Consider the following 13386-nt stretch of genomic DNA (forward strand, 5'->3'; position numbering starts at 1 on the left):
GGCCATTTAGTCGATTTTTCCTGTCTGGCTGCTCCTGAAGTGACACACTTGGAACTGTCTGGGCAAAGATCAGTAAGTTCCACCTTAAATTACTGATAAACTTTCTCTCCTTATCAATTGCAAGTCAAATTGACTGGCACACCTCGAGAGGAATTCGTAGGATCGGCTAGCCCTGCGTTGAAGCCAAGCGGATCTTCAACCTTGCTCCATCAAGCGGATCCTTTCGACTTGCTGTGTGCCAGACGCATCAACACGTTTTTGCGCCGACACATGTTCTGGCACGCTCGGTGGGACACCACAATCGTCATGGCAACTTACAACAATAGTGACATTCTTATGGTGCCTTATGAAGACCTACCTGATGAGGATAAAGATGTCATCAGCAAAGCTATAGAAGAATTTTAGAATAAGTGTTTGTTATCCTACACTAAGACACGTGATAATAAAGTTGTTCAGAAATATCCACTACCAAGAGTTTTGTTGCATGGGCAGTCAGATATAGATGAAGCTGAGGATAGGCATTTCTTCATAGAGGCTATAAACAAATCTGGTCATGATGCCATATTGAACCATAATGCAGTTTTATTGAACACATTCGACAACACCATGAAAGTGGTGTTTCATAGATATCCAATTGATCAGGTTGGACTGATTTACTATAATATTCCACATCCATCGACTCAAGGGACTAATCAAGCCAGTACTAGCCATCAAGAAGCAGCACCAGCTAGTAATGATGATGTCCAGGTAGTTCAGAGCTCATCTGAGCAAGTTCAAGGCGCTACTACTAATCAGATGCAGTCGTATGTGAGTACACCGATGTGTTCCCTGAAGATCTACCCAGAATGCCACCAGACAGAGACTTGGAGTTCATTATTGATTTGATACCCGGAACTGCCGCAATAGCAAAGAGGCCCTACCGAATGGCAGCTAATGAGTTAGAAGAATTAAAGAAACAACTATGACAATTACAAGAAAAAGGATATATTAGACCAAGCTCGTCACCCTGGGGATCACTAGTTTTGTTTGTGAAGAAGAAGGATGGCAGCCTCCGCATGTATATTGACTATCGATCACTAAATGAAGTCACCATTAAGAACAAGTATCCTCTACCAAGGATTGATGATCTGTTTGATCAGCTGAAAGGTGCTAAATACTTCTCCAAGATAGATTTGAGATCAGGCTACTATCAACTGAAGATTCAGCTCAGCGACATACCAAAGACCGCATTTGTTGTGGCAGAACCGCCCAAAATAACACGCTTAAGGAGGCGCTCGTCTTCCACTAGACACTAAGCATCCTGAAAGTTAGCTACATCGGACAGTTCCATCGAGCACACCCCACGGGAGAATTTGAATCAATCCACGTTTTACCTCTAGAATCCAATAATGAGTATGAGCTTACAATACTTAGTCCATTTCATACAACAAGAGTTCTTAGAAATTATTTATTACAATACTAGGGTTCAGAGTGCGATAATTAAACAATAGAAATGAAAATAAATATCTAGCGGAAATGATACAAGGATCCGTCTATGCCTACCAGAAGAATCCTCCATACAAGGACTACTCCTCAAGCTGCACCTGCAATAGGGTAAAATAAACCCTGAGTACATAATGTACTCACAAGACTTACCCGACTAGTTGGAATAGTTTCCCGACTCCAAGGGGTATGATAGGCAATATGGGTTTGTTGTTTTCTTTTTGTTTGCGAAAAGCATTACTAGAAGTACATCCTTAAGATCAAGTTTAATTAGCAGTCATGATTTATTCATTAGCTAACCATTCTTGGTAAACACCTATTCTAGTTTCAAGCATGGGTTGAGCAATCAGAACCAATTTACCATATTTCATATTCCAGTTCTTATTACGGTGCTAGTCCATAGCCAAGTCGTACTGTCTCACAGAAATGGCGATTCGTGAACCAATGTATCCCAGCTAGGTACCCCAAAACATAGGCCTCGTTTGTACCCCAGGCACAAACAAGACCAACCCATTCTACTCCTGTCACGGGTCCCGGTCCCCATCCAAACTTGGACTCCAAGTCCCAACACTTGAGACTCGGTCTCAATATGGTGCTTAGACCTCCACCTTTCCCCACCTCCAATCAGTCGGTCCAAAAATAGTCAGAACCCACGATAAGAGCGTAACGAGCCTTCCCACTCCCATAAGCAAATATGTGCTCAGGATAATAAGTCTGTGACCTGACTACCATCCACAGCAACGGACAGTCCTCAATCGACATGGATAGGGAAAATAGTATAACCAAGCTAAGCCCCATGGACGCGGGACACAACTCGTTACACCCACCAATACCTATACCATATCCCTACCCAGTCTCCATTTTCCTTTCATCATTTTTATCATGGAAGTAATTATAATAATCACCTATTGTGAATAATGGCAGGTTACTCACGCTACCAAAAACCTAAGCATAGCAGCTACTTGAACCTGCACTAGTAAGACACATAGGACATATATATCTATGCACGTGGGTTCCATAAAATTCCTATAATGTAAATGCACATCACATATATACATATAGTGATTATAAAAAATAAGGGTTATGCACCGGAGCTTGCCTTGGGCAGGCGCGGTGTCAGCTGTGTCAGTCAGTGGTAGCTCCAGAACCTCCTCCTGCACAAGAATCTCTAACTCATACTCCTCGATGATCTCCTCAAACTCGTGGTCACCGGTGGTCACGATCTCCACTGACTTGTTTTCTATATGCATGCGATGATGATGATGCAACGATTTAGTATTTAGGCAACAACAACTTTTAAAATACGAACACATATGCCATACTAACAAACTATCTCTAATGACTAAGATACTAAGCTAACCATCAGCTCTATCAAATCAAGTGTCAAGCTCACCCTAACAAGTGCTTAATTTCCTAAATCAATGTTATGCTCTTATTCATATGAAAGGTTTAATGGATATGTAGCTACCCTAATAAACAAGCTATATTAGGGCTACAAAAATTACAGTAAGCACATAATAATATAATGAAGCTACTATAAAAATTTCAGGCTTAAAGATATCACCCATTTACTACAAAAATTCCTACAATAATTACACTAATAATATTAAGCACTTTCAAATGATTTAATAGCCCTTAGTATCAACACAGATATGCATGATCTATCTATACTACTAGATAGGTCACAATTTTAGGAACCCAACAAAATTTGTTTCGCAATTTTTTTGGCATCTACATGATTTTATATTAATTACCAAATATTAGCTCAGAATTTAAAATAAAAAGCTATTACTAATTTCCTAAGGAAAAGAAAAATGAATTCCATCGCGTGGCCCACAATGCGCGGTGCACACGCGAAACGGTCCACGGACGCAGCCCACCCATGAGGTAGACTACGACGGGGGAGCCCACGCGTGATGGCACTTTTGCAAAAGAGCCCTCGGACTTTTCTCAAACTACACCTAAGTCCTAACACTATTTCTTCCTCTCTCTGATGAATCCAATTAACCCCCTGAGTTTTCCTAATTCACCTACGCACAACCTCGGCAACTCTGTGCATGGCGGTACAACGAGTGGTGGCACCAGGTGACTACGCCAGCCACCTGGGACCTGCGCGTGCCTATCTAACGGGTCGATCACCATCTCTGACCTAGATGACTATGCTAAGCGGTGGTGAGGGGTGGCAGGGCTCACTGGGAAGGCTCTGTGGTGCATGGCCATCCACGACAGTGGCGCAATAGTTTCGGTGAACTAGCATAGCTACCGGCTTAACCAGTTAGCGTGAGAGTAGTAGGGGCTCCCATGGACCTAGGTGAGGTGATGGTATGGCCGGGGACTGCCCGAGCGAGGCCAGCCATGTGCGACCGAGTGGCACAGCAGCGCACCGCGACGGACACAACCGCGTTAGCAACGCTGGGGTAGCGGTAGAGGTATGGCTAAGGAGTGGTACACTTGGATTGTGTCAGGGTGGATAGATGGAGGACTGCCCACGACAATGGCCAAGCTCGGCCTTATCGGCACGGCGGCGAGGAAAAACTCCAAATTAGAGCTTGTCCATGCTCGCTTCAAGGCTAGGTGGGGTCCAGGGTCAGGTGGCTTAATGGAGAAGCCAAGGACGAGTTGAATTGAGTTGAGGTGATCTAACCATGCTAAAATGGGTGAGCAGGGTCCTTGCCTTGGTGGGACATGAGCGGCGCGATCAGGACGCACATGCACAGGCGCTACGGACAAGGTGTGCGTGCGTCCACGACCGACATGGTGCACCTTTATGGGCGAGACGACAGTGGGTACGACCATGTGCCGATGCCGTGGATACGCCAAGTGCGCGCACAGCAATGGTAGGGCCACCGGCAGGGTGGACAGTGGTGCAGAGCTACAGGGGAGGTGCGAATGCGACGGCGAGGCGATGGCAGCACAGCGTGGCCATGGCGGCACCAATGGTGGCAGCGTGAGGTAGGGCAGTAGGGCGCGGGGCCAATGGCTTGCTGCATCTGGTCTCGGCCAAGCCTAGGCGGGCTCAACCGACCTAGCATGGTGGCACAGGGTGGGCGTGTGGGACGCGGCCATGTACGTGGCACGAGGTGGCTGCACGCACGGCGCCAAACATCCCGAGGCTGTGTCGTGCACGAATTTTAAAGCGTTGATACAAACTAAACTAATGAAGTTGGAACTAAACCGCCTTCACTATGCTAGAGAGGGTACATCAAACTACCATAAGGAACAAAAACATAGCACTGATCTTTAGCTAAATTTTTCGAAATTAATTCACCAACATGGCATTGTCACACTGTTTTCAAACTTAAAATTCTTCCAAGTCTCGAGCTGAATTTGATTTCAAGTTCCATTTCCAGGCCATTAGAAATACTAGCTAGTCATATTATTTTTCTACAGTAAAAGTTGTCGTCATCTACAAAGTTTATACTTCAAGCTTTATTTAAGTATCACACACATGTTCTATAGTATTTTTGCTCAATAAAAATTAGTTTTCCACCCTACTTGACATAACATAAGTTATTGAATAAATTTCCATTTAACATTTTTATTGGTCATTTTAGGCTACAAGAAATTTATCAACAGCTTCTATCACATGCATTATTACATAAACATGATGCTCAGACATGATTTAGTAGTTTGTTTAGGGTGTAACACCGAGGGTGTTACATTTGTGACCCACTATGGACAAGATGAGTTCACCGTGATGCCGTTTGGACTAACCAATGCACCAACATATTTCATGAACCTAATGAACAAGGTTTTCATAGAGAAACTAGATAAATTTGTAGTGGTATTCATTGATGATATTCTCATATATTCGAAAATTGTTGAAGAACATGAGCAACATTTGAGGGTAATATTGAACAAATTACAGGCACATGAGCTATATGCTAAATTCACCAAGTGTGAATTTTGGCTATAAGAAGTCTTTTTTCTAGGACATAGCATCACCACAGATGGAGTAAAAGTAGACCTGGAGAAGGTTAAAGCCATATCCGAATGGAAGCAACCCACAAATGTGACAGAGATTCGTAGTTTTCTCGGACTAGCAGGCTACTACAGGAGATTTATTGAAGGGTTTTCAAAGATCGCAAGACCCATGACTGCCCTAACATAGAAAGGAAAGGAATTTAAGTGGATAGAGGCATGTGAGAAGAGCTTCCAAGAATTGACGACAAGACTAACTACAGCCCTGATACTGACGTTACCAGACATACACCAAAGCATTATAGTATATTGTGATGCCTCCCGACGAGGATTTGGATGTGTTCTGATGCAAGACAATAAATTGGTCTCCTACGCCTCCCGACAACTAAAGTAGCATGAAGAGAATTACCTAACACACGACTAGGAACTAACAGCCATAGTGCATGCACTAAAGATATGGAGGCACTACCTCATTGGAAACAAGTGTGAGATATTCACGGACCACAAAAGTTTGAAGTACATCTTCACCCAGCCCGATTTGAACCTACAACAAAGAAGGTGGTTGAAATTGATTATGGATTATGACCTAAACATACAATATCATCCGGGGAAGGCAAATGTAGTTGCAGATGCATGAAGTAGGAAATCCTATTGCCACAACATGACAACCTTAAATCGAAGGCCAGAGTTAGCACAAGAAGTCCGTCAACTAAACCTACAAATCATACCACATGGCATCTTAAATGCCCTACATATACGACCAACATTAGAAGATCGGATAAAAGAAGCCTAGGACAAAGATGAAGAAATACAACACCTCAAGGAGCTAAATGGTAAAAAGGAACTCTCAGGGTTCAAGGTTGATGAGCAAGGAAAGCTATGGTACAAAGACCGGATATGCGTGCCACAAGAAGAGACACTCCAAAGACTAATATTGGACGAAGCACACAATTCTGCATACTCCATCCACCTAGGATCAACTAAGATGTACATGGACCTCAAACAAAAGTACTAGTGGGTTGAAATGAAAGGAGATATCGTAGAATATGTCGCCCGATGTGACACCTACCGACAAGTTAAAGTGAAAGATCAATGACCAGCAGGATTACTCCAACCCCTGCATATTTTGGTATGGAAATGGGACAAGATCAGCATTGATTTCATAGTAGGGCTGTCCAAAACACAAAATGGACACGACTCAATATGGGTTATAGTGGACCGACTAACAAAGGCAGCACACTTCATTCCAGTAAGGGCCAATTACAAAGGTAACAAGTTGGCACAGCTATACATCGACAACGTACTTTGATTACATGGGGGTACCAAGCCGAATTGTTTTAGACAGAGGGACCCAATTCACAACATGATTCTAGAAGAGCTTAAATAAAGCTCTGGGGACACGCCTAGATTATGTAGCACCCGGTTTTAAAGACAAAACCAGATACACACTATATGTGAGCCCAGGAAGTCAAATCTCACATATAGCCACAAATAAGGGTAATATCAAAAGACAATACTTAAATACATAACATATTAGTATAAGGAATATAACCTCAGAGTATAGACAACAGAAAAACAACTCTGATCTTTAGGCAAAGACTCCAACTCCACAGGGACAACTGACTGGTTGACCACAAGCCTAACTCCTCTAGACTAGCAATCTAGTACCCATCTGGGATTTTTATCCAAAGTATAAAAAAGTAAAGCAAGTGTAAGTACATATGGTACTCAACAAAATAACATGGGGTTCATGAGGCTCAAAAGGTTGAGATTGGTTTACTGTGTTTAGCTTTTATTTTAATAGGTCATCTTTTTAAGCAATTATGCAGCAACAAATTTATCATAAGCCCATAAACACATGATCAGGTAAACATGAATAATGAATAGCATAAATAATTAACCATTAGTGATCATTTTTATTCCATAAGGATTCCAAGGCCGCTCATATGCATGAGCACGGCTATTATAACAATTTTACATTCTGCAAAGGTTGTACACTTTCACTATGAGTCGTGATTTACCCTTTTGCCTAGGGTGACCAGCCCTTTGACCCACTACCAAGGAAGGTCAGCAGGGTTCACTATGAAGCCTTTCAAAGGTTTGTCTAACAAGTTAGGGCCGCTAAGGTTTCCCCATCAATAAGCATAAACTCCCCTCCAAGGAGTGACTAACACAGTACACCCACTTGGCAAGCTGAGATCATACATGTCGGAGCCCCTCTTGCACCATAAAGGTAACCACTAACAAGCTAGAAAAGGTCCTCATACTGAGCTAAAGCCAGAGCCATATAGCTCTCACAGTTGTACTATAAGTCCCGGATGATCACTTACAGATAAGTCCTTAGGGAGAGGAATCTAAACCATTTAGAAAGTAGCTAAACACTCTAGCCCCTATTTCCATATTGGTAAAAACATCTTTTAGTGTTTATTGCATATTCTATTAGTCAAGTTACAAGATCATGGTTATTCATCTTGAGCACTAGCAAAATACTACCCAATGCATAATCACCCATGGTGTCAAGGTACAAGATATCAAATATCTAGGATATACTTATTGGCAACAAGGTAGACACATGCAATATGAATTAAGTGATTAAAGGTGAATAGGTAACAAGGATGGTCCCATGCTATACTTGCCTTAAATACCGATCCTTCGATAAGCTTTAATCTTCAACATCCTTCTTCTAGACCACCATGTATATCTCACCGACTGGACGTAATCGTAGAACACCACACAAACATCCATACACATACATGCATAGCATACAATTGCATCTATATCAGAATAGTACACAAAATGGAAAAGTAAGTAAAAGAGTTTGAAATACGATTCTACGCATCGCTATGAACACAGTCGCGAGAGGCACGCTAATCGGAGCTATGGTTGAAAAGATACAACTACCGAAAGATTTACTTTAAAAACAAAACCACAGACTTCATTTATTTTAATAATTATATAAAACATGTATAAGATATTTTAGAGAAAATACTTAAGTTGAATTAAGTCAAACTTATATTTGGTTTTAAAAATTGAAGTGAAATTTATTACATTTTATTTATAAAATCTAGTGACATAATTATTATTCAAGTTGGGATTTAAACCCATGAAATTCTAGAGATTTTGACATTAATACTAATGTGTAGGTCACGTTGTTATGAAACCAACGCAACGTGAACGGACTATTTCGGAGTTAAAATGAATAAGTTATGATTTAAACAAGTTTTACTTTAGTTAAATATTAGATTAAATATACCCATGAATTTTAAATATTGAAAACATTCCTAACAGTAGTATAAACATGTAGAAAACATAAATACGGTCCTAACACAATTCAAACAGGTCAAATCAGACTTAAAACACAAAAGTTATGCATGAAATAAGGTGCAATGATGTTTCTATAAATAAACTAAACTTATTTTTGAATTAAAACAATAAAAATATGAATTTGCACGTTTATTGGACTGCGTGTACTATTTTTGGAAACTACAGGGACCTAAACAAATAAAAATAGGACTAAATTGTATTTCTTTTGAATTGATCTGGACTGTGGGTTAATTACTAAAAACTGCAAGGACTAATATGCAAAACGTGCATGACTTGACCGCGGGTTGACCGCGCTGCTGACCAGGCGAACACATGGCGGCACACGATTGGCGCATTGCACCACACATGCGGTAGACATGCTGACACGGCACCGTGGGGCGGGTCCATGGGTCCACGGTGGACCGATTACGTAACCAACGGTATGAACTAATCTTGGCCGTTCACGTGAATCTGACGGCGTGGGATGCTTGGGGCGAACGCCGGCGGCTGCATAGTGGCTCCGATGAGCCCACCATGGCCAGCAGTGAGGCAGCATAGCGGTGAACGTCGGGAGAGCGATTCTAGCCATCCTAAACTGATTCAACTACATGTACGTGAACTATAGGCTCCCGCGAACACCATGGGTTGCAAACCGGGGCGGGAGAGGACATCGAGGTGGCGTTCCCCATGGCGGCACCATGACCGGCGAGGTGGGAGCTCACTGTTATGGAGCTCTGGGGCAATAACCAAGACAAAAAGGGGATGGGGAGCCTCGGTAGCTCACTGCGAGTCCGGGGAAGGCGACGGATGCATCTGGGAAGGCTCTGATGGCTTGGGTCGACGACAGCGGCAGCTGGAGAGAGAAGACAAGGTGCGATGAGGGTAAATCCCAGCAAATCAAGGTCAATTCAAGGAATTGGAGATACCTACGGCTGCGGGAGAACACGGCGAAGTTCATGGGCGTGTCAGCGTCGAGGTTAAGGGCGTCGGTACGACGAGTTGTGGTGGCGGTGGCGAGTGCCGAAGCATGGAGGGGGAAAAGGAGAGAGGGAGTGCTCGGTTTAGGGATTTATATGCGGCAGGCGCTACGTAGATGGATGGAAAGCGGGAGGTGGGTGGATTTGGTTGCCTGCCATGTTTGGCGTGGGCACGGTGGCTTGCCGTAGGTGGTGTGCCATTGTCAGAAGCGAGAAAGGAAAGGAGCGTGTGGAGATGAAAAGGAAGGAAGGGGAAGGAAGGGGACATGCCGACTGATGGGTGGGGCCGATGACATAGTGAGGGAGAGGGGAGAGCGGTGGGCGCGTGCGGGCGTGGCGTGGGGCAGGCCGAGCAACGCGTCGAGCGGGCCACGTTGGTGGGCTGCGGGCCTGCATAGGGTGTGGAGGGGAAAGGTGTGGCGTGGGCCGACGTGGAACAGGCCATGTGCTGGAGGAAAGAGGAATGGAGGGAGACACACATAGGAGGAAGGGAAGGGAGCGGAGTGGGCCGCCGATCTGGGCCATGAGCGGGAAGGCCAGTGTGCAGGAGGAGGAGGGGCTGGGCCAGTAGAGAGGAGGAAAGGAGTGGACCGGCCAGGGAAGCCTGGGCCTTCGGGTCAAAATGAGAGAGGCAGGGTTTTCTTCTTTTTATTTTTTTCCAAATCATTTTTCTTTTCTTAATTTAAAACAAATTCAAATATGAACCGAATCGAGTATAAATATGATTTAAAATACACTTTTTAATTCAAACATAAATGAACCAATTTTGGTTAAGTTTTTTGAGAATAACTTTTTAAATTATTTTATTTTTCTAATTTACTTTTATTTTATTTTGAAAGTCATTTTTAATTTCATTTGCAAAAGCAATTTTAACCATTTTGAATTTTCAATCAAAACCACTCAACCAAATAAATCAAATGCAATGGCATGTATGCTCAAACATGTTGCTACCTTATGATAAATTTTAATTTAATGATTTTTTTATTTTCCTATATTTCATGTGCACAAAAATTCAAAATTAAATCTTTTTAGGTCCATTTCTAGAAATTCATATTTTAGGGTGTTACAATTCTACCCCCCTTAAGATGAATCTCGTCCTAAGATTTGAAAAAGGCTAGGGACGAGGAAGGGAGACAGAACTAAGATTAGAACTCAGATAAACATTCAAATATTTCAACTCGCATTGTAAACTAGCTTAACAAGTTACCCATCTCTCATCTCCTAAGCTCAAGAACAAAAGGATTTGGCTACATGGACTACCCCCTTAAGTTGAGGGACACAACTATCTCGAATACAGAAACTTTAAACTCAAGGGCATAACCAAACTTCATATGACACCCCCATCTTGACTTCTAACATGATTGTGTTACACCTCAAAGAGATGAGGAAAGTCCATCTTCATTTCATTCTCATTTTCCCAAGTTGCATCTTCCTCCGATTGGTTACTCCATTGAACTTTACACACTCTAAGCACTCTTCCCATAAGAGTTCCCTAGGCTCTTTCTAAGATCCTAACTGGATAATCATCATAAGTATAATCATCTATCAGATAGAGCTCCTCCAAGGGTGTTTGCTACTCTACACCATCATCTAGAAACTCACAGTCCACTTTACTATCCTCAATGTTCACACCTTCTAATAGATCATTCCCATTGTCATATTCCTCAGGTGAAGGTTGAATACCCTCATACTCAATTCTTTCTCCTAACAGTGTGGTTAGAAGCACCGAACACTGAGCATACTTAATTACTCCTTTACAAGCAGATAACCATCCCTTTCCAAGGATAACATCAATGTCCATTAACTCCAAAAATATAAGGTTTGCTTCAAATTTTACCCCTTTATGTCAAGACTAACTCTTGGGCATATGCGGTTTGCCTTCATTTCTCCTCCTGGGGACTTAACTATCACTAGTTTCCTCATTGGAAGCATAGTTATCTTATGTTCTTTTACGTATGCACTAGAGATAAACGAATGTGATGCACTAGGGTCAAACATCACCATAGTAGTGGCTGAGCTTACTGTAATCAAACCATAAATGACCTCCTTAGCTCCATGAGTGGTAATCATATCCACATTGTTCAAACTTCCAAGGATGTAATTCCGTTTTAACTTGTTTCCATGCACCCGCTTCCTATGGACATTTTGTTCTAGCTCTTGTTGCAGTCGATTCTAGCCTTGATTGTTTTTGACAAACTTCTCAAGGTAATTGTTCTCATAATGTCCAATCCCACCACAATCATAACCTTTCTCACTAGTAGGTGTATTTGTCTTCATGAAGGTGATAGTAGGAGATGACAAACATGTCTCTTGAGAGCTAACCTGTTGCACTTCATCATCAGGATGCTAATACTGATTCTGATTTGTACTCACAAGTAGATTCATAGAATGTGACTGATATTCTGGTTGCATAGTGAACTGAGGTTGAGTGTTTCTTAACTGGCATTGAAGATCATGTTTTCCCTTCTTCTCTTTAATCTCTCGACGTAGTTGCATGTGTTACGTCTTGAAATTCTCCATGAAGACGTCCATACTGGTAGGTCTCCCACTAGTCTTATGCTGCACCCTGGAGTTGGCCAGATGCAAAAAGCACCTTCTCCTGGTCATCACAATGGGCTATGTCCAGTTGTCACTCCACAGCTCTAAGCCAGTCATCAGCTTCTAGTGGTTTGCTTGCATGAGAGAATGTCGGTGGGTGTCCCATCAGAAATTCACCACGCTTGTCAATAGGTGATGTTTCTTGTGGATTGTTCGACACACTCTGAGTAGTGGTCTGTGATAGCTGAGTCTACGTCATCCAAGCTTGCTCTATAGTTGGGGGACTTGATGGCGATGGATTAGAAGTGGGAACATTCCTTCCAACATCTTGTGAAGCACTTCTCCTAGTAGAGGCCATCTATTTCCAACACATATGCATTAGGATTCAGTCATTCATAGCATTCTTTATTGTAGTTTTAAGAGATGACAAGATAGGATTGATAGTATGAAAGACTAGATAAAACCCCAACCATCGAGATATCCAATTCTTCCACATGAAACACTAGAATGCAAGAAAACTTCATCTTGCAAACCCTTCAACTTGGCTACCCCCTTAAGAAAAGTCAACTAGGGAACACAAAAGGGTAGCTTGCACTTCCTTAAAAATGAGCTAGCTAACATAAAGATGTTCTAACATGCTAGAGAAACTCCTGTACATAAGCAAGGACATCTAGTCTGAGAATTCTCGAGAGCAGGAAAACAATAGTGCAATAAAACAGTTGTAACTCTCATTCTGTTAATCCAATAGAGTTTTAGTTTATACCATTGGAAATCCCATCAATTGCTCTACAACTTCCATGTAGAACATTTTTCTATATTCCACGGTTCAGTTGGTTGAAAATAGTGCATAAGAGAAATAGCTTCAAGTCCCAAACAGCACAGATGCGTTGCCTTGAGATTTTCATATCTCCATAACCAAAATAGCTATCAGGCTGATTCTTGTGCTTAGAGAAAGATATTGAAGTCTACTATTGTCTAGAATTTTTCCCATGATTTATGATCGTCCAAAATTAGAGATATGAACCGATAAAGACAGGTTGCTCCGAAGGCAGGATAGGGAAAACAGAAGAAAACCATAACCCAACTATTTATTTCATTAATCCTTATACCTTAGACCTATAAACTAAATGAAATTATGGGAACACCCAACAAGATCATTGCAATC

Source organism: Miscanthus floridulus, chromosome 3 (assembly GCF_019320115.1).
Source record: "Miscanthus floridulus cultivar M001 chromosome 3, ASM1932011v1, whole genome shotgun sequence".
NCBI classification, from domain to species: Eukaryota; Viridiplantae; Streptophyta; class Magnoliopsida; order Poales; family Poaceae; genus Miscanthus; species Miscanthus floridulus.